The 23,222-nt window shown below is 43.9% G+C and overlaps 5 non-coding genes across 5 annotated transcripts; all 5 read right to left on the bottom strand.

Annotated features, from left to right (window-relative positions):
• Positions 1 to 256: 256 nt before the first annotated feature.
• On the bottom strand, positions 257 to 328 carry TRNAA-CGC (transfer RNA alanine (anticodon CGC)). The gene has a single exon. It is a non-coding gene; the product is annotated as a tRNA-Ala (tRNA).
• Positions 329 to 8,388: 8,060 nt separating this feature from the next.
• Positions 8,389 to 8,460, bottom strand: TRNAA-CGC (transfer RNA alanine (anticodon CGC)). The gene has a single exon. It is a non-coding gene; the product is annotated as a tRNA-Ala (tRNA).
• A 3,543-nt stretch (positions 8,461 to 12,003) lies between these two features.
• On the bottom strand, positions 12,004 to 12,075 carry TRNAA-CGC (transfer RNA alanine (anticodon CGC)). The gene has a single exon. It is a non-coding gene; the product is annotated as a tRNA-Ala (tRNA).
• Positions 12,076 to 20,717: 8,642 nt separating this feature from the next.
• On the bottom strand, positions 20,718 to 20,789 carry TRNAA-CGC (transfer RNA alanine (anticodon CGC)). Its single transcript has one exon. It is a non-coding gene; the product is annotated as a tRNA-Ala (tRNA).
• A 1,739-nt stretch (positions 20,790 to 22,528) lies between these two features.
• Positions 22,529 to 22,600, bottom strand: TRNAA-CGC (transfer RNA alanine (anticodon CGC)). Its single transcript has one exon. It is a non-coding gene; the product is annotated as a tRNA-Ala (tRNA).
• Between the last annotated feature and the right edge of the window lie 622 nt (positions 22,601 to 23,222).

The following is a 23,222-nucleotide window of genomic DNA, read 5'->3' as shown; positions in this document are numbered from 1 at the left end:
CCCCTGTTATGTGAGGAGCACTTATTTATGCGTTTGATGGTGCTCAACAGATTATTATAACAAAATAAATTATTACTCGAAATAAACAAAATCATCTCGTCATTGCAACGTGATACAAGTTTTTTATCAACAAAGAAAGAGACATATTTCTATCATAAAAGAAAAGGGCAGCAATGTTTTAGTAGAATCACTTGTCGCATTTCAAGGTGCCGTAGTATTACAACACATAAAAAAAGCGCCAAAGTCGAGAGCGCTTTGGAGATGCCGGGGTTCCAACCCGGGACTTCTCACATGCGAAGCAAGCGCTCTACCTCTGAGCTACACCCCCGTTATGCCAGGAGCCCTTATGTATGCTATTGATGGTGCTCAAGAAATAATTTCAACAACAAATTAATTATTACTCAAAATAAACAAAATCATCTCGTCATTGCAACGCGATAAATTTTTTGTCAACAAAGATAGAAACACATTTCTATCATTAAGGAAAGGGCACCGATGTTTTAGTAGAATATCTCGTCGCATTTCATGGTGCCGTAGTAGTACAACACGAAAAAGATAGCGCAAAAGTTCAAATTGATTGATTTGTGGGGTTTCACGTCCCAAAACCACCATATGATTATGAGAGACGCCGAAGTGGAGGGCTCCGGAAATTTCGACCACCTGGGGTTCTTTAACGTGCACCCAATTCTGAGCACACGGGCCCACAACATTTTCGCCTCCATCGGAAATGCAGCCGCTTCAGCCGGGAAACGAACCCGCGACCTGCGGGTCAGCAGCCGAGTACCTCAGCCACTAGACCACCGCAAAGAGGCCGGAAAAGTTCAGAGAGCTCTGGAGGCGCCACGGTTTGAACCAGGGACTTCTCACATGCGAAGCAAGCGCTCTACCTCTGAGCTGCACACCTGTTATGTCAGGAGCACTTATTTATGCGTTTGATGGTACTCAACAGATTATTTTAACAGCAAAATAAACTATTACTCGAAATAAACAAAATCAGCTCGTCATTGCAACATGATACAATTTTTTTGTCATCAAAAAAAGAAACATATTTCTATCACAAAAGAAAAGGGCAGCAATGTTTTAGTAGAATCACACGTCGCATTTCATGGTGCCATAGTATTACAACACAATTAAAAGGCAGCGCTAAAGTCGCGAGCGCTTTCGACGTGCCGGGGTTTGAACCCGGGACTTCTCACATGCGAAGCATGCGCTCTACCTCTGAGCTACACCCCCGTTACGTCAGGAGCACTTATGTATGCTATTGGTGGTGCTCAAGAAATTATTTTAAGAAAAAAATTAATTATTACTCAAAATAAACAAAATCATCTCGTCATTGCAAGGTGATCAATTTTTTGTCAACAAAGATAGAAACACATTTCTATCATAAAGGAAAGGGCACCAATGTTTTAGTAGATTATCTCGTCGCATTTCATGGTGCATAGTAGTACAACACAAAAAAGATAGCGCAAAAGTTCAAATTGATTGATTTGTGGGGTTTCACGTCCCAAAACCACCATATGATTATGAGAGACGCCGAAGTGGAGGGCTCCGGAAATTTCGACCACCTGGGGTTCTTTAACGTGCACCCAAATCTGAGCACACGAGCCTACAACATTTCCGCCTCCATCGGAAATGCAGCCGCTGCAGCCGGGAAACGAACCCGCGACCTGCGGGTCAGCAGCCGAGTACCTCAGCCACTAGACCACCGCGAAGAGGCCGGAAAAGTTCAGAGAGCTCTGGAGGCGCCACGGTTTGAACAAGGGACTTCTCACATGCGAAGCAAGCGCTCTACCTCTGAGCTGCACCCCTGTTATGTCAGGAGCACTTATTTATGCGTTTGATGGTGCTCAGCAGATTATTTTAACAGCAAAATAAACTATTACTTGAAATAAACAAAATCATCTCGTCATTGCAACGTGATACAATTTTTTCGTCAACAAAGAAAGAAAAATATTTCTATCATAAAAGAAAAGGGCAGCAATGTTGTAGTTGAATCACTCGTCGCATTTCATGGTGCCGTAGTATTACAACACATTAAAAAGATAGCGCTAAAGTCGAGAGCACTTTGGAGGTGCCGGGGTTCGAACCCGCGACTTCTCACATGCGAAGCAAGCGCTATACCTCTGAATTACACCCCCATTATGTCAGGAGCACTTATGTATGCTATTGATGGTGCTCAAGAAATTATTTTAACAAAAAATAATTATTACTCGAAATAAACAAAATCATCTCGTCATTGCAACGCGATAAATTTTTTGTCAACAAAGATAGAAACACATTTCTATCATAAAGGACAGGGCACCGATGTTTTAGTACATTATCTCGTCGCATTTCATGGTGCCGTAGTAGTAGCACACGAAAAAGATAGCGCAAAAGTTCAAATTGATTGATTTGTGGAGTTTCACGTCCCAAAACCTCCATATGATTATGAGAGACGCCGAAATGGAGGGCTCCGGAAATTTCGACCACCTGGGCTTTTAACGTGCACCAAAATCTGAGCACACGGGCCTACAAAATTTCTGCCTCTATCGGAAATGCAGCCACCGCAGCCGGAAAACGAACCCGCGACCTGCGGGTCAGCAGCCGAGTACCTTAGCCACTAGACCACCGCGGAGGGGCCGCAAAAGTTCAGAGAGCTCTGAGGCGCCACGGTTCGAACCAGGGACTTTTCACATGCGAAGCAAGCGCTCTACCTCTGAGCCGCACCCCTGGTATGTCAGGAGCACTTATTTATGCGTTTGATGGTGCTCAACAGATTATTTTAACAACAAAATAAATTATTACTCGAAATAAACAAAATCATCTCGTCATTGCAACGTGATAAAATTTTTTTGTCAACAAAGAAAGAAACATATTTCTATCATAAAAGAAAAGGGCAGCAATGTTTTAGTAGAATCACTCGTCGCATTTCATGGTGCCGTAGTATTACAACACATAGAATAGATAGCAGTAAAGTCGAGAGAACTTTGGAGGTGCCGGGGTTCGTTACCGGGACTTCTCACATGCGAAGCAAGCACTCTACCTCTGAGCTACACCCCCATTATATCAGAAGCACTTATGTATGCTATTGATGGTGCTCAAGAAATTATTTAAAAAAATTATTTATTACTCGAAATAAACAAACTCATCTCGTCATTGCAACGCGATAAATTTTTTGTCAACAAAGATAGAAACACATTTCTTTCATAAAGGAAAGGGCACCGATGTTTTAGTAGATTATCTCTTCGCATTTCATGGTGCCATAGTAGTACAACACAAAAAAGATAGCGAAAAAGTTCAAACTTATTGATTTGTGGTGTTTCACGTCTCAAAACCACCATATGATTATGAGAGACGCCGTAGTGGAGGGCTCCGGAAATTTCGACCACCTGGGGTTGTTTAACGTGCACCCAAATCTGAGCACACGGGCCTACAACATTTCCGCCTCCATCGGAAATGCAGCCGCCGCAGCCGGGAAATGAACCCGCGACCTGCGGGTCATCAGCCGGGTACCTTAGCCACTAGACCACCGCGGAGGGGCCGCAAAAGTTCAGAGAGCTCTGGAGGCGCCAGGGTTTGAACCAGGGACTTCTCACATGCGAAGCAGGCGCTCTACCTCTGAGCTGCACCCCTGTTATGTGAGGAGCACTTATTTATGCGTTTGATGGTGCTCAACAGATTATTATAACAAAATAAATTATTACTCGAAATAAACAAAATCATCTCGTCATTGCAACGTTATACAAGTTTTTTATCAACAAAGAAAGAAACATATTTCTATCATAAAAGAAAAGGGCAGCAATGTTTTAGTAGAATCACTCGTCGCATTTCAAGGTGCCGTAGTATTACAACACATAAAAAAAGCGCTAAAGTCGAGAGCGCTTTGGAGATGCTGGGGTTCGAACCCGGGACTTCTCACATGCGAAGCAAGCGCTCTACCTCTGAGCAACACCCCCGTTATGCCAGGAGCCCTTATGTATGCTATTGATGGTGCTCAAGAAATAATTTTAACAACAAATTAATTATTACTCAAAATAAACAAAATCATCTCGTCATTGCAACGCGATAAATTTTTTGACAACAAAGATAGAAACACATTTCTATCATAAAGGAAAGGGCACCGTTGTTTTAGTAGAATATCTCGTCGCATTTCATGGTGCCGTAGTAGTACAACACGAAAAAGATAGCGGAAAAGTTCAAATTGATTGATTTGTGGGGTTTCACGTCCCAAAACCACCATATGATTATGAGAGACGCCGAAGTGGAGGGCTCCGGAAATTTCGACCACCTGGGGTTCTTTAACGTGCACCCAATTCTGAGCACACGGGCCCACAACATTTTCGCCTCCATCGGAAATGCAGCCGCTTCAGCCGGGAAACGAACCCGCGACCTGCGGGTCAGCAGCCGAGTACCTCAGGCACTAGACCACCGCAAAGAGGCCGGAAAAATTCAGAGAGCTCTGGAGGCGCCACGGTTTGAACCAGGGACTTCTCACATGCGAAGCAAGCGCTCTACCTCTGAGCTGCACACCTGTTATGTCAGGAGCACTTATTTATGCGTTTTATGGTGCTCAACAGATTATTTTAACAGCAAAATAAACTATTACTCGAAATAAACAAAATCAGCTCGTCATTGCAACGCGATACAATTTTTTTGTCAACAAAGAAAGAAACATATTTCTATCATAAAAGAATAGGGCAGCAATGGTTTAGTAGAATCACTCGTCGCATTTCAAGGTGCCGTAGTATTACAACACGTAAGAAAGAGGCGCTAAAATCGAGAGCACTTTCGGGGGGCCGGGGTTCGAACCCAGGACTTCTCACATGCGAAGCAAGCGCTCTACCTCTGAGCTACACCCCGTTATGTCAGGAGCTGTTATGTATGCTATTGATGGTGCTCAAGAAATTATTTTCACAAAAAAATAATTATTACTCGAAATAAGCAAAATCATCTCGTCATTGCAATGCGATAAATTTTTTGTAAACAAAGATAGAAACACATTTCCATCATAAAAGAAAGAGCACCGATGTTTTAGTAGATTATCTCGTCGCATTTCATATTGCCGTAGTAGTACAACACAAAAAAGATAGCGCAAAAGTTCAAATTGATTGATTTGTTAGGTTTCACGTCCCAAAACCACCATATGATTATGAGAGACGCCGTAGTGGAGGGCTCCGGAAATTTCGACCACCTGGGGTTCTTTAACGTGCACCCGAATCTGAGCACACGGGCCTAGAACATTTCCGCCTCCATCGGAAATGCAGCCGCCGCAGCCGGGAAACGAACCCGCAACCTGCGGGTTAGCAGCCGAGTACCTTAGCCACTATACCACCGCGGAGGGGCCGCAAAAGTTCAGAGAGCTCTGGAGGCGCCACGGTTTGAACCAGGGTCTTCTCAAATGCGAAGGAAGCGCTCTACCTCTGAGCTGCACTTCTGTTATGTCAGCAGCACTTATTTATGCGTTTGATGGTGCTCAACAGATTATTTTAACAGCAAAATAAACTATTACTCGAAATAAACAAAATCATCTCGTCATTGCAAGGTGATACAATTTTTTTGTCATCAAAAAAAGAAACATATTTCTATCACAAAAGAAAAGGGCAGCAATGTTTTAGTAGAATCACTCGTCGCATTTCATGGTGCCGTAGTATTACAACACAATTAAAAGGCAGCGCTAAAGTCGCGAGTGGTTTCGACGTGCCGGGGTTCGAACCCGGGACTTCTCACATGCGAAGCAAGCGCTCTACCTCTGTGCTACACCCCCGTTACGTCAGGAGCACTTATGTATGCTATTGGTGGTGCTCAAGAAATTATTTTAACAAAAAAATTAATTATTACTCAAAATAAACAAAATCATCTCGTCATTGCAAGGTGATCAGTTTTTTTGTCAACAAAGATAGAAACACATTTCTATCATAAAGGAAAGGGCACCGATGTTTTAGTAGATTATCTCGTCGCATTTCATGGTGCCATAGTAGTACAACACAAAAAAGATAGCGCAAAAGCTCAAATTGATTGATTTGTGAGGTTTGACGTCCCAAAACCACGATATGATTATGAGAGACGCCTAAGTGGAGGGCTCCGGAAATTTCGACCACCTGGGGTTCTTTACCGTGCACCAAAATCTGAGCACACGGGCCCACAACATTTTGGCCTCCATCGAAAATGCAGCCGCCGCAGCCGGGAAACGAACCCGCGACCTGCGGGTTAGCAGCCGAGTACCTTAGCCACTAGACCACCGCGGAGGGGCCGCAAAAGTTCAGAGAGCTCTGGCGGCGCCACGGTTCAAACCAGGGACTTCTCACATGCGAAGCAAGCGCTCTACCTCTGAGCTGCACCCCTGTTATGTCAGGAGCACTTATTTATGCGTTTGATGGTGGTCAACAGATTATTTTAACAACAAAATAAATTATTACTCGAAATAAACAAAATCATCTCGTCATTGCAACGTGATACAATTTTTTTGTCAACAAAAAAACAAACATATTTCTATCATAAAAGAAAAGGGCAGCAATGTTTTAGTAGAATCACTCGTCGCATTTCAAGGTGCCAGAGTATTACAACACATAAAAAAGTTAGCGCTAAAGTCGAGAGCAATTTGGAGGTGCCGGGGTTCGAACCCAGGACTTCTCACATGCGAAGCAAGCGCTCTACCACTGAGCTACGCCCCGTTATGTCAGGAGCAGTTATGTATGCTATTGATGGTGCTCAAGAAATTATTTTCACAAAAAAATTATTTATTACTCGAAATAAACAAAATCATCTTGTCATTGCAATGCGATAAATTTTTTGTCAACAAAGATAGAAACACATTTCTATCATAAAAGAAAGAGCACTGATGTTTTAGTAGATTATCTCGTCGCATTTCATATTCCCGTAGTAGTACAAGACAAAAAAGATAGCGCAAAAGTTCAAATTGATTGATTTGTGGGGTTTCACCACCCAAAACCCACCATATGATTATGAGAGACGCCGTGGTGGAGGGCTCCGGAAATTTCGACCACCTGGGGTTCTTTAACGTGCACCCAAATCTGAGCACATGGGCCTACAACATTTCCGCTTCCATCGGAAATGCAGCCGCCGCAGCCGGGAAACGAACCCGCGACCTACGGGTTAGCAGCCGAGTACCTTAGCCACTAGACCACCGCGGAGGGGCCGCAAAAGTTCAGAGAGCTCTGGAGGCGCCACGGTTTTAACCAGGGTCTTCTCATATGCGAAGCAAGCGCTCTACCTCTGAGCTGCACTTCTGTTATGTGAGGAGCACTTATTTATGCGTTTGATGGTGCTCAACAGATTATTTTAACAGCAAAATAAACTATGACTCGAAATAAACAAAATCATCTCGTCATTGCAACGTGATACAATTTTTTTGTCATCAAAAAAAGAAACATATTTCTATCACAAAAGAAAAGGGCAGCAATGTTTCAGTAGAATCACTCGTCGCATTTCATGGTGCCGTAGTATTACAACACAATTAAAAGGCAGCGCTAAAGTCGCGAGCGCTTTCGACGTGCCGGGGTTTGAACCCGGGACTTCTCACATGCGAAGCAAGCGCTCTACGTCTGAGCTACACCCCCGTTACTTCAGGAGCACTTATGTATGCTATTGGTGGTGCTCAAGAAATTATTTTAACAAAAAAATAATTATTACTCAAAATAAACAAAATCATCTCGTCATTGCAAGGTGATAAATTTTTTGTCAACAAAGATAGAAACACATTTCTATCATAAAGGAAAGGGCACCGATGTTTTAGTAGATTATCTCGTCGCATTTCATGGTGCCATAGTAGTACAACACAAAAAAGATAGCGCAAAAGTTCAAATTGATTGATTTGTGAGGTTTGACGTCCCAAAACCACGATATGATTATGAGAGACGCCTAAGTGGAGGGCTCCGGAAATTTCGACCACCTGGGGTTCTTTACTGTGCACCCAAATCTGAGCACACGGGCCCACAACATTTCCGCCTCCATCGGAAATGCAGCCGCCGCAGCCGGGAAACGAACCCGCGACCTGCGGGTTAGCAGCCGAGTACCTTAGCCACTAGACCACCGCGGAGGAGCCGCAAAAGTTCAGAGAGCTCTGGCGGCGCCACGGTTCAAACCAGGGACTTCTCACATGCGAAGCAAGCGCTCTACCTCTGAGCTGCACCCCTGTTATGTCAGGAGCACTTATTTATGCGTTTGATGGTGCTCAACAGATTATTTTAACAACAAAAGAAATAATTACTCGAAATAAACAAAATCATCTCGTCAATGCAACGTGATACAATTTTTTTTCATCAAAAAAAGAAACATATTTCTATCACAAAAGTAAAGGGCAGCAATGTTTTAGTAGAATCACTCGTCGCATTTCCAGGTGCCAGAGTATTACAACACATAAAAAAGATAGCGCTAAAGTCGAGAGCAATTTGGAGGTGCTGGGGTTCGAACCCAGGACTTCTCACATGCGAAGCAAGCACTCTACCTCTGAGCTACACCCCTTTATGTCAGGAGCAGTTATGTATGCTATTGATGGTGCTCAAGAAATTATTTTCACAAAAAATAATTATTACTCGAAATAAACAAAATCATCTTGTCATTGCAATGCGATAAATTTTTTGTCAACAAAGATAGAAACACAATTCTATCGTAAAAGAAAGAGCACCGATGTTTTAGTAGATTATCTCGTCGCATTTCATATTGCCGTAGTAGTACAAGACAAAAAAGATAGGGCAAAAGTTCAAATTGATTGATTTGTGGGGTTTCACGTCCCAAAACCACCATATGATTATGAGAGACGCCGTAGTGGAGGGCTCCGGAAATTTCGACCACCTGGGGTTCTTTAAGGTGCACCCCAATCTGAGCACACGGGCCTACAACATTTACGCCTCCATCGGAAATGCAGCCGCCGCAGCCGGGAAACGAACCCGCGACCTGCGGGTTAGCAGCCGATTACCTTAGCCACTAGACCACCGCGGAGGGGCCGCAAAAGTTCAGAGAGCTCTGGAGGCGCTACGGTTTGAACCAGGGACTTCTCACATGCGAAGCAAGCGCTCTACCTCTGAGCTGCACACCTGTTATGTCAGGAGCACTTATTTATGCGTTTTATGGTGCTCAACAGATTATTTTCACAGAAAAATAAACTATTACTCGAAATAAACAAAATCAGCTCGTCATTGCAACGCGATACAATTTTTTTGTCAACAAAGAAAGAAACATATTTCTATCATAAAAGAATAGGGCAGCAATGGTTTAGTAGGATCACTCGTCGCATTTCAAGGTGCCGTAGTATTACAACACGTAAGAAAGAGGCGCTAAAATCGAGAGCACTTTCGGGGGGCCGGGGTTCGAACCCAGGACTTCTCACATGCGAAGCAAGCGCTCTACCTCTGAGCTACACCCCGTTATGTCAGGAGCTGTTATGTATGCTATTGATGGTGCTCAAGAAATTATTTTCACAAAAAAATAATTATTACTCGAAATAAGCAAAATCATCTCGTCATTGCAATGCGATAAATTTTTTGTAAACAAAGATAGAAACACATTTCCATCATAAAAGAAAGAGCACCGATGTTTTAGTAGATTATCTCGTCGCATTTCATATTGCCGTAGTAGTACAACACAAAAAAGATAGCGCAAAAGTTCAAATTGATTGATTTGTGGGGTTTCACGTCCCAAAACCACCATATGATTATGAGAGACGCCGTAGTGGAGGGCTCCGGAAATTTCGACCACCTGGGGTTCTTTAACGTGCACCCGAATCTGAGCACACGGGCCTAGAACATTTCCGCCTCCATCGGAAATGCAGCCGCCGCAGCCGGGAAACGAACCCGCAACCTGCGGGTTAGCAGCCGAGTACCTTAGCCACTATACCACCGCGGAGGGGCCGCAAAAGTTCAGAGAGCTCTGGAGGCGCCACGGTTTGAACCAGGGTCTTCTCAAATGCGAAGGAAGCGCTCTACCTCTGAGCTGCACTTCTGTTATGTCAGCAGCACTTATTTATGCGTTTGATGGTGCTCAACAGATTATTTTAACAGCAAAATAAACTATTACTCGAAATAAACAAAATCATCTCGTCATTGCAAGGTGATACAATTTTTTGTCATCAAAAAAAGAAACATATTTCTATCACAAAAGAAAAGGGCAGCAATGTTTTAGTAGAATCACTCGTCGCATTTCATGGTGCCGTAGTATTACAACACAATTAAAAGGCAGCGCTGAAGTCGCGAGTGGTTTCGACGTGCCGGGGTTCGAACCCGGGACTTCTCACATGCGAAGCAAGCGCTCTACCTCTGTGCTACACCCCCGTTACGTCAGGAGCACTTATGTATGCTATTGGTGGTGCTCAAGAAATTATTTTAACAAAAAATTAATTATTACTCAAAATAAACAAAATCATCTCGTCATTGCAAGGTGATCAGTTTTTTTGTCAACAAAGATAGAAACACATTTCTATCATAAAGGAAAGGGCACCGATGTTTTAGTAGATTATCTCGTCGCATTTCATGGTGCCATAGTAGTACAACACAAAAAATATAGCGCAAAAGTTCAAATTGATTGATTTGTGAGGTTTGACGTCCCAAAACCACGATATGATTATGAGAGACGCCTAAGTGGAGGGCTCCGGAAATTTCGACCACCTGGGGTTCTTTACCGTGCACCAAAATCTGAGCACACGGGCCCACAACATTTCCGCCTCCATCGAAAATGCAGCCGCCGCAGCCGGGAAACGAACCCGCGACCTGCGGGTTAGCAGCCGAGTACCTTAGCCACTAGACCACCGCGGAGGGGCCGCAAAAGTTCAGAGAGCTCTGGCGGCGCCACGGTTCAAACCAGGGACTTCTCACATGCGAAGCAAGCGCTCTACCTCTGAGCTGCACCCCTGTTATGTCAGGAGCACTTATTTATGCGTTTGATGGTGGTCAACAGATTATTTTAACAACAAAATAAATTATTACTCGAAATAAACAAAATCATCTCGTCATTGCAACGTGATACAATTTTTTTGTCAACAAAAACACAAACATATTTCTATCATAAAAGAAAAGGGCAGCAATGTTTTAGTAGAATCACTCGTCGCATTTCAAGGTGCCAGAGTATTACAACACATAAAAAAGTTAGCGCTAAAGTCGAGAGCAATTTGGAGGTGCCGGGGTTCGAACCCAGGACTTCTCACATGCGAAGCAAGCGCTCTACCACTGAGCTACGCCCCGTTATGTCAGGAGCAGTTATGTATGCTATTGATGGTGCTCAAGAAATTATTTTCACAAAAAAATTATTTATTACTCGAAATAAACAAAATCATCTCGTCATTGCAAGGTGATCAATTTTTTGTCAACAAAGATAGAAACACATTTCTATCATAAAGGAAATGGCACCGATGTTTTAGTAGATTATCTCGTCGCATTTCATGGTGCCATAGTAGTACAACACAAAAAAGATAGCGCAAAAGTTCAAATTGATTGATTTGTGAGGTTTGACGTCCCAAAACCACGATATGATTATGAGAGACGCCTAAGTGGAGGGCTCCGGAAATTTCGACCACCTGGGGTTCTTTACTGTGCACCCAAATCTGAGCACACGGGCCCACAACATTTCCGCCTCCATCGGAAATGCAGCCGCCGCAGCCGGGAAACGAACCCGCGACCTGCGGGTTAGCAGCCGAGTACCTTAGCCACTAGACCACCGCGGAGGAGCCGCAAAAGTTCAGAAAGCTCTGGCGGCGCCACGGTTCAAACCAGGGACTTCTCACATGCGAAGCAAGCGCTCTACCTCTGAGCTGCACCCCTGTTATGTCAGGAGCACTTATTTATGCGTTTGATGGTGCTCAACAGATTATTTTAACAACAAAAGAAATAATTACTCGAAATAAACAAAATCATCTCGTCAATGCAACGTGATACAATTTTTTTTCATCAAAAAAAGAAACATATTTCTATCACAAAAGTAAAGGGCAGCAATGTTTTAGTAGAATCACTCGTCGCATTTCAAGGTGCCAGAGTATTACAACACATAAAAAAGATAGCGCTAAAGTCGAGAGCAATTTGGAGGTGCTGGGGTTCGAACCCAGGACTTCTCACATGCGAAGCAAGCACTCTACCTCTGAGCTACACCCCTTTATGTCAGGAGCAGTTATGTATGCTATTGATGGTGCTCAAGAAATTATTTTCACAAAAAATAATTATTACTCGAAATAAACAAAATCATCTTGTCATTGCAATGCGATAAATTTTTTGTCAACAAAGATAGAAACACAATTCTATCGTAAAAGAAAGAGCACCGATGTTTTAGTAGATTATCTCGTCGCATTTCATATTGCCGTAGTAGTACAAGACAAAAAAGATAGGGAAAAAGTTCAAATTGATTGATTTGTGGGGTTTCACGTCCCAAAACCACCATATGATTATGAGAGACGCCGTAGTGAAGGGCTCCGGAAATTTCGACCACCTGGGGTTCTTTAAGGTGCACCCCAATCTGAGCACACGGGCCTACAACATTTCCGCCTCCATCGGAAATGCAGCCGCCGCAGCCGGGAAACGAACCCGCGACCTGCGGGTTAGCAGCCGATTACCTTAGCCACTAGACCACCGCGGAGGGGCCGCAAAAGTTCAGAGAGCTCTGGAGGCGCTACGGTTTGAACCAGGGTCTTCTCATATGCGAAGCAAGCGCTCTAGATCTGAGCTGCACCCCTGTTATGTCAGGAGCACCTATTTATGCGTTTGATGGTGCTGAACAGATTATTTTAACAAAAAAATAAATTATTACTCGAAATGAACAAAATCATCTCGTCATTGCAACGTGATACAGTTTTTTTGTCAACAAAGAAAGAAACATATTTCTATCATAAAAGAAAAGGGCAGCAATGTTTTAGTAGAATCACTCGTCGCATTTCAAGGTGCCGTAGTATTACAACACATAGGAAAGATAGCGCTAAAGTCGAGAGCACTTTCGAGGCGCCGGGGTACGAACCCGGGACTTCTCACATGCGAAGCAAGCGCTCTACCTGTGAGCTACACCCCCGTTATGTCAGGAGCACTTATGTATGCTATTGATGGTGCTCAAGAAATTGTTTTCACAAAAAAATAATTATTACTCGAAATAAGCAAAATCATCTCGTCACTGCAACGCGATGAATTTTTTGTCAACAAAGATAGAAACACATTTCTATCATAAAGGAAAGGGCACCGAGGTTTTAGTAGATTAGCTCGTCGCATTTCATGGTGCCGTAGTAGTACAACACAAAAAAGATAGCGCAAAAGTTCAAATTGATTGATTTGTGAGGTTTCACGTCCCAAAACCACCATATGATTATGAAAGACGCCGAAGTGGAGGGCTCCGGAAATTTCGACCACCTGGGGTTCTTTAATGTGCACCCAATTCTGAGCACACGGGCCCACAACATTTCCGCCTCCATCGGAAATGCAGCCGCCGCAGCCGGGAAACGAACCCGCGACCTGCGGGTCAGCAGCCGAGTACCTTAGCCACTAGACCACCGCGGAGGGGCCGCAAAAGTTCAGAGAGCTCTGGAGGCGCCACGGTTTGAACCAGGGACTTTTCACATGCGAAGCAAGCGCTCTACCTCTGAGCTGCACCCCTGTTATGTCAGGAGCACTTATTTATGCGTTTGATGGTGCTCAACAGATTATTTTAACAGCAAAATAAATTATTACTCGAAATAAACAAAATCATTTCGTCATTGCAACGTGATACAAATTTTTCGTCAACAAAGAAAGAAAAATATTTCTATCATAAAAGAAAAGGGCAGCAATGTTTCAGTAGAATCACTCGTCGCATTTCATGGTGCCGTAGGATTACAACACATTAAAAAGATCGCGCTAAAGCCGAGAGCACATTGGAGGTGCCGGGGTTCGAACCCTGGACTCCTCACATGCGAAGCAAGCGCTATACCTCTGAGCTACACCCCCGTTATGTCAGGAGCACCTATGTATGCTATTGATGGTGCTCAAGAAATTATTTTAACGAAAAATAATTATTACTCGAAATAAACAAAATCATCTTGTCATTGCAACGCGATAAACTTTTTGTCAACAAAGATAGAAACACATTTCTATTATAAAGGAAAGGACACCGATGTTTTAGTAGATTATCTCGTCGCATTTCATGGTGCCGTAGTAGTACAACACAAAAAAGATAGCGCAAAAGTTCAAATTGATTGATTTGTGAGGTTTCACGTCCCAAAACCACCATATGATTATGAGAGACGCCGAAGTGGAGGGCTCCGGAAATTTCGACCACCTGGGGTTCTTTAACGTGCACCCAAATCTGAGCAAACGGGCCCACAACATTTCCGCCTCCATCGGAAAGGCAGCCGCCGCAGCCGGGAAACGAACCCGCGTCTGCGGGTCAGCAGCCGAGTACCTTAGCCACTAGACCACCGCGGAGAGGCCGCAAAAGTTCAGAAAACTCTGGAGGCGCCACGGTTTCAACTAGGGACTTCTCACATGCGAAGCAAGCGCTCTACCTCTGAGCTGCACCCCTGTTATGTCAGGAGCACTTATTTAGGCGTTTGATGGTGCTCAACAGATTATTTAAAAAAATAAATTATTACTCGAAATGAACAAAATCATCTCGTCATTGCAACGTGATACAATTTTTTTGTCAACAAAGAAAGAAACATATTTCTATCGTAAAAGAAAAGGGCAGCAATGTTTTAGTAGAATCACTCGTCGCATTTCAAGCTGCCGTAGTATTACAACACATAAAAAAGATAGCGCTAAAGTCGAGAGCACTTTGGAGGTGCCGATGTTCGAACCCGGGACTTCTCACATGCGAAGCAAGCGCTCTACCTCTGAGCTACACCCCCGTTATGTCAGGAGCACTTATGTATGCTATTGATGGTGCTCAAGAAATTGTTTTCACAAAAAAATTAATTACTACTCGAAATAAACAAAATCATCTCGTCATTGCAAGGCGATAAATTTTTTGTCAACAAAGATAGAAACACATTTCTATCATAAAGGAAAGAACACCGATGATTTAGTAGATTATCTCGTCGCATTTCATGGTGCCGTAGTAGTACAACACAAAAAAGATAGCGCAAAAGTTCAAATTGATTGATTTGTGAGGTTTCACGTCCCAAAACCATCATATGATTATGAGAGACGCCGAAGTGGAGGATTCCGGAAATTTCGACCACCTGGGGTTCTTTAACGTGCACCCAAATCTGAGAACACGGGCCCACAACTTTTCCGCCTCCATCGGAATTGCAGCCGCCGCAGCCGGGAAACGAACCCGCGACCTGCGGGTCAGCAGCCGAGTACCTTAGCCACTAAACCACCGCGGAGGGGCCGCAAAAATTCAGAAAGCTCTGGAGGCGCCACGGTTCGAACCAGGGACTTCTCACATGCGAAGCAAGCGCTCTACCTCTGAGCTGCACCCCTGTTATGTCAGGAGCACTTATTTATGCGTTTAATGGTGCTCAACAGATTATTTTAACAGCAAAATAAATTATTACTCGAAATAAACAAAATCATCTCGTCATTGCACTGTGATACAATTTTTTTGTCAACAAAGAAAGAATCATATTTCTATCATAAAAGAAAAGGGCAGCAATGTTTTAGTAGAATCACTCGTCACATTTCAAGGTGCAGTAGTATTACAACACATAAAAAAGATAGCGCTAAAGTCGAGAGCACTTTCGAGGTTCCGGTGTTTGAACCCCGGACTTCTCACATGCGAAGCATGCGCTCTACCTCTTAGTTACACCCCCGTTATGTCAGCAGCACTTATGTATGCTATTGATGGTGCTCAAGAAATTATTTTCACAAAAAATAATTATTACTCGAAATAAACAAAATCATCTCGTGATTGCGACGCGATAAATTTTTTGTCAACAAAGAGAGGAACACATTTCTATCATAAAGGAAAGGGCACCGATGTTTTAGTAGATTATCTCGTCGCATTTCATGGTGCCGTAGTAGTACAACACAAAAAAGATAGCGCAAAAGTTCAAATTGATTGATTTGTGGAGTTGCACGTCCCAAAACCACCTCGTGATTATGAGAGACGCCGTAGTGGAGGGTTCCGGAAATTTTGACCACCTGGGGTTGTTTAACGTGCACCCAAATCTGAGCACACGGGCCTACAGCATTTCCGCCTCTATCGGAAATGCAGCCGCCGCAGCCGCGAAACGAACCCGCAACCTGCGGGTCAGCAGCCGAGCACCTTACCCACAGACCACCGCGTAGGGGCCGCAAAAGTTCAGAGAGCTCTGGAGGCGCCACGGTTCGAACCAGGGACTTCTCACATGCGAAGCAAGCGCTCTACCTCTGAGCTGCACCCCTGTTATGTCAGGAGCACTTATGTCTGCGTTTGATGGTGCTCAACAGATTATTTTAACAACAAAATAAATTATAACACGAAATAAACAAAATCATCTCGTCATTACAACGTGATACAATTTTTTGTCAACAAAGAAAGAAACATACTTCTATTATAAAAGAAAAGGGCAGCAATGTTTTAGTAGAATCACTCGTCGCATTTCAAGCTGCCATAGTATTACAACACATTAAAAAGATAGCGATGAGTCGAGAGCACTTTGGAGGTGCCGGGGTTCAAACCCGGGACTTCTCACATGCGAAGCAAGCGCTCTACCTCTGAGCTCCACCCCCGTTATGTCAGGAGCACTTATGTATGCTATTGATGGTGCTCAAGAAATGATTTTCACAAAAAAATAAATTATTACTCGAAACAAACAAAATCATCTCGTCAATGCAACGCGATGAATTTTTAGCCAACAAAGATAGAAACACATTTCTATCATAAAGAAAAGGGTACCGATGTTTTAGTAGATTATCTCGTCGCATTTCATGGTGCCGTAGTAGTACAACACAAAAAAGATAGCGTAAAAGTTCAAATTGATTGATTTGTGGGGTTTCTCGTCCCAAAACCACCATATGATTATGAGAGACGCTTAAGTGGAGGGCTGCGGAAATTTCAACCTCCTGGAGTTCATTAACGTGCACCCAAATCTGAGCACACGGGCCCACAACATTTCCGCCTCCATTGAAAATGCAGCCGCCGCCGCCGGGAAACGAACCCGAGACCTTCGGGTCAGCAGCCGAGCACCTTAGCCACTAGACCACCGCGGAGAGGCCGCAAAAGTTCAGAAATCTCTGAAGGCGCCACGGTTCCAACCAGGGACTTCTCACATGCGAAGCAAGCGCTCTACCTCTGAGCTGCACCCCTGTTATGTCAGGAGCACTTATTTATGCGTTTGATGGTGCTCAACAGATTATTTTAACAACAAAATAAATTATTACTCGAAATAAACAAAATCATTTCGTCATTGCAACGTGATATAAATTTTTTGTCATCAAAAAAAGAAACATCTTTCTATCACAAAAGGAAAGGGCAGCAATGTTTTAGTAGAATCACTCGTCGCATTTCATGGTGCCGTAGTGGTACAACACAAAAAGATAGCGCAAAAGTTCAGATTGATTCATTTGTGGGGTTTCACGTCCCAAAACCACCATATGATTATGAGAGACGCCGTAGTGGAGGGCTCCGGAAATTTCGACCACCTGGGCTTCTTTAACGGGCACCCAAATCTGAGCACACGGGCCTACAACATTTCCGCCTCCATTGGAAATGCAGCCGCCTCAGCCGGGAAAGGAACTCGCGACCTGCGGGTCAGCAGCCGAGTACCTTAGCCACTAGAGCTCCACGGAGGGGCCGCAAAAGTTCAGAGAGCTCTGGAGGCGCCACGGTTTGAACCAGGAACTTCTCACATGCGAAGCAAGCGCTCTACCTCTGAGCTGCACCCCTGTTATGTCAGGAGCACTTATTTATGCGTTTGATGGTGCTCAACAGATTATTTTAACAGCAAAATAACTTATTACTCGAAATAAACAAAATCATCCCGTCATTGCAACGTGATACAATTTTTTTGTCAACAAAGAAAGAATCATATTTCTATCATAAAAGAAAAGGGCAGCGATGTTTTAGTAGAATCACTCGTCACATTTCAAGGTGCAGTAGTATTACAACACATAAAAAAGATAGCGCTAAAGTCGAGTGCACTTTCGAGATGCCGGTGTTTGAACCCCGGACTTCTCACATGCGAAGCATGCGCTCTACCTCTTAGCTACACCCCCGTTATGTCAGCAGCACTTATGTATGCTATTAATGGTGCTCAAGAAATTATTTTCACAAAAAATAATTATTACTCGAAATAAACAAAATCATCTCGTGATTGCAACGCGATAAATTTTTTGTCAACAAAGAGAGGAACACATTTCTATCATAAAGGAAAGGGCACCGATGTTTTAGTAGATTATCTCGTCGCATTTCATGGTGCCGTAGTAGTACAACACAAAAAAGATAGCGCAAAAGTTCAAATTGATTGATTTGTGAGGTTTCACGTCCCAAAACCACCATTAGATTATGAAAGACGCCGAAGTGGAGGGCTCCGGAAATTTCGACCACCTGGGGTTCATTAACGTGCACCCAAATCTGAGCACACGGGCCCACAACATTTCCGCCTCCATCGAAAATGCAGCCGCCGCAGCCGGGAAACGAACCCGCGACCTGCGGCTCAGCAGCCGAGTACCTTAGCCACTAGACCACCGCGGAGGGGCCGCAAAAGTTCAGAGAGCTCTGGAGGCGCCACGGTTTGAACCAGGCACTTTTCACATGCGAAGCAAGCGCTCTACCTCTGAGCTGCACCCCTCTTATGTCAGGAGCACTTATTTATGCGTTTGATGGTGCTCAACAGATTATTTTAACAGCAAAATAAATTATTACTCGAAATAAACAAAATCATCTCATCATTGCAACGTGATACAAATTTTTCGTCAACAAAGAAAGAAAAATATTTCTATCATAAAAGAAAAGGGCAGCAATGTTTCAGTAGAATCACTCGTCGCATTTCATGGTGCCGTAGGAATACAACACATTAAAAAGATCGCGCTAAAGCCGAGAGCACTTTGGAGGTGCCGGTGTTCGAACACGGGACTCCTCACATGCGAAGAAAGCGCTATACCTCTGAGCTACACCCCCGTTATGTCAGGAGCACCTATGTATGCTATTGATGGTGCTCAAGAAATTATTTTAACAAAAAAATAATTATTACTCGAAATAAACCAAATCATCTTGTCATTGCAACGCGATAAACTTTTTGTCAACAAAGATAGAAACACATTTCTATTATAAAGGAAAAGACACCGATGTTTTAGTAGATTATCTCCTCGAATTTCATGGTGCCGTAGTAGTACAACACAAAAAAGATAGCGCAAAAGTTCAAATTGATTGATTTGTGAGATTTCACGTCCCAAAACCACCATATGATTATGAGAGACGCCGAAGTGGAGGGCTCCGGAAATTTCGACCACCTGGGGTTCTTTAACGTGCACCCAAATCTGAGCAAACGGGCCCACAGCATTTCCGCCTCCATCGGAAATGCAGCCGCCGCAGCCGGGAAACGAACCCGCGACCTGCGGGTCAGCAGCCGAGTACCTTAGCCACTAGACCACGGCGGAGAGGCCGCATAAGTTCAGAAAGCTCTGGAGGTGCCACGGTTTGAACTAGGGACTTCTCACATGCGAAGCAAGCGCTCTACCTCTGAGCTGCACCTTTGTTATGTCAGGAGCACTTATTTATGCGTTTGATGGTGTCAACAGATTATTTTAACAACAAAATAAATTATTATTCGAAATAAACAAAATCATCTCGTCATTGCAACGTGATATGATTTTTTTTTGTCATCAAAAAAAGACACACATTTCTATCACAGAAGAAAAGGGCAGCAATGTTTTAGTAGAATCACTCGTCGCATTTCATGGTGCCGTAGTATTACAACACAATTGAAAGACAGCGCTAAAGTCGCGTGCACTTTGCATGTGCCAGGGTTTGAACCCGGGACTTCTCACATGCGAAGCAAGCGCTCGACCTCTGAGCTACACCCCCGTTACGTCAGGAGCACTTATGTATGCTATTGATGGTGCTCAAGAAATTATTTTCACATAAAATAATTATTACTCGAAATAAACAAAATCATCTCGTCATTGCAACGCGATGAATTTTTTGTCAACAAAGATAGAAACACATTTCTATCATAAAGGAAAGGGCACCGATGTTTTAGTAGATTAGCTCGTCGCATTTCATGGTGCTGTAGTAGTACAACACAAAAAGGATAGCGCAAAAGTTCAAAGCGATTGATTTGTGGGGTTTCACGTCTCAAAACCACCATATGATTATGAGAGACGCCGAAGTGAAGGGCTCCGGAAATTTCGACCACCTGCGGTTCTCTAACGTGCACCCAAATCTGAGCACACGGGCCTACAACATTTCCGCCTCCATCGGAAATGCAGCCGCCGCAGCCGGGAAACGAACCCGCGATGTGCGCCTCAGCAGCCGAGTACCTTAGCCACTAGACCACCGCGGAGGGGCCGCAAAAGTTCCGAGAGCTCTGGCGGCGCCACGGTTCAAACCAGGGACTTCTCACATGCGAAGCAAGCGCTCTCCCTCTGAGCTGCACCCCTGTTATGTCAGGAGCACTTATTTATGCGTTTGATGGTGCTCAACAGGTTATTTTAACAAAAAAAATAAATTATTACTCGAAATGAACAAAATCATCTCGTCATTGCAACGTGATACAATTTTTTTGTCAACAAAGAAAGAAACATATTTCTATCATAAAAGAAAAGGGCAGCAATGTTTCAGTAGAATCACTCGTCGCATTTCATGGTGCCGTAGTATTACAACACATAAAAAAGATAGCGCTAAAGTCGAGAGCACTTTGGAGGTGCCGAGGTTCGAACCCGGGACTTCTCACATGCGAAGCAAGCGCTCTACCTCTGAGCTACACCCCCGTTATGTCAGGAGCACTTATGTATGCTATTGATGGTGCTCAAGAAATTGTTTTCACAAAAAAATAATTATTACTCGAAATAAACAAAATCATCTCGTCATTGCAACGCGATGATTTTTTTGTCAACAAAGATAGAAACACATTTGTATCATAAAGGAAAGGGCACCGATGTTTTAGTAGATTATCTCCTCGAATTTCATGGTGCCGTAGTAGTACAACACAAAAAAGATAGCGCAAAAGTTTAAATTGATTGATTTGTGAGGTTTCACGTCCCAAAACCACCATATGATTATGAGAGACGCCGAAGTGGAGGGCTCCGGAAATTTCGACCACCTGGGGTTCTTTAACGTGCACCCAAATCTGAGCAAACGGGCCCACAGCATTTCCGCCTCCATCGGAAATGCAGCCGCCGCAGCCGGGAAACGAACCCGCGACCTGCGGGTCAGCAGCCGAGTACCTTAGCCACTAGACCACGGCGGAGAGGCCGCATAAGTTCAGAAAGCTCTGGAGGTGCCACGGTTTGAACTAGGGACTTCTCACATGCGAAGCAAGCGCTCTACCTCTGAGCTGCACCTTTGTTATGTCAGGAGCACTTATTTATGCGTTTGATGGTGTCAACAGATTATTTTAACAACAAAATAAATTATTATTCGAAATAAACAAAATCATCTCGTCATTGCAACGTGATATGATTTTTTTTTGTCATCAAAAAAAGACACACATTTCTATCACAGAAGAAAAGGGCAGCAATGTTTTAGTAGAATCACTCGTCGCATTTCATGGTGCCGTAGTATTACAACACAATTGAAAGACAGCGCTAAAGTCGCGTGCACTTTGCATGTGCCAGGGTTTGAACCCGGGACTTCTCACATGCGAAGCAAGCGCTCGACCTCTGAGCTACACCCCCGTTACGTCAGGAGCACTTATGTATGCTATTGATGGTGCTCAAGAAATTATTTTCACATAAAATAATTATTACTCGAAATAAACAAAATCATCTCGTCATTGCAACGCGATGAATTTTTTGTCAACAAAGATAGAAACACATTTCTATCATAAAGGAAAGGGCACCGATGTTTTAGTAGATTAGCTCGTCGCATTTCATGGTGCTGTAGTAGTACAACACAAAAAGGATAGCGCAAAAGTTCAAAGCGATTGATTTGTGGGGTTTCACGTCTCAAAACCACCATATGATTATGAGAGACGCCGAAGTGAAGGGCTCCGGAAATTTCGACCACCTGCGGTTCTCTAACGTGCACCCAAATCTGAGCACACGGGCCTACAACATTTCCGCCTCCATCGGAAATGCAGCCGCCGCAGCCGGGAAACGAACCCGCGATGTGCGCCTCAGCAGCCGAGTACCTTAGCCACTAGACCACCGCGGAGGGGCCGCAAAAGTTCCGAGAGCTCTGGCGGCGCCACGGTTCAAACCAGGGACTTCTCACATGCGAAGCAAGCGCTCTCCCTCTGAGCTGCACCCCTGTTATGTCAGGAGCACTTATTTATGCGTTTGATGGTGCTCAACAGGTTATTTTAACAAAAAAAATAAATTATTACTCGAAATGAACAAAATCATCTCGTCATTGCAACGTGATACAATTTTTTTGTCAACAAAGAAAGAAACATATTTCTATCATAAAAGAAAAGGGCAGCAATGTTTTAGTAGAATCACTCGTCGCATTTCAAGCTGCCGTAGTATTACAACACATAAAAAAGATAGCGCTAAAGTCGAGAGCACTTTGGAGGTGCCGAGGTTCGAACCCGGGACTTCTCACATGCGAAGCAAGCGCTCTACCTCTGAGCTACACCCCCGTTATGTCAGGAGCACTTATGTATGCTATTGATGGTGCTCAAGAAATTGTTTTCACAAAAAAATAATTATTACTCGAAATAAACAAAATCATCTCGTCATTGCAACGCGATGATTTTTTTGTCAACAAAGATAGAAACACATTTGTATCATAAAGGAAAGGGCACCGATGTTTTAGTAGATTATCTCGCCGCATTTCATGGTGCCGTAGTAGTACAACACAAAAAAGATAGCGCAAAAGTTTAAATTGATTGATTTGTGAGGTTTCACGTCCCAAAACCACCATATGATTATGAGAGACGCCGAAGTGGAGGGCTCCGGAAATTTCGACCACCTGGGTTTCTTTAACGTGCACCCAAATCTGAGCACACGGGCCTACAACATTTCCGCCTCCATCGGAAATGCTGCCGCCTCAGCCGGGAAACGAACTCGCGACCTGCGGGTCAGCAGCCGAGTACCTTAGCCACTAGAGCTCCACGGAGGGGCCGCAAAAGTTCAGAGAGCTCTGGAGGCGCCACGGTTTGAACCAGGGACTTCTCACATGCGAAGTAAGTGCTCTACCTCTGAGCTGCACCCCTGTTATGTCAGGAGCACTTATTTATGCGTTTGATGGTGCTCAACAGA

Source organism: Rhipicephalus microplus, chromosome X (assembly GCF_043290135.1).
Source record: "Rhipicephalus microplus isolate Deutch F79 chromosome X, USDA_Rmic, whole genome shotgun sequence".
Classification (NCBI taxonomy): domain Eukaryota; kingdom Metazoa; phylum Arthropoda; class Arachnida; order Ixodida; family Ixodidae; genus Rhipicephalus; species Rhipicephalus microplus.
Note: the sequence above shows the minus strand (reverse complement) of the source record. Positions and strands in the feature narration are given on the sequence as shown.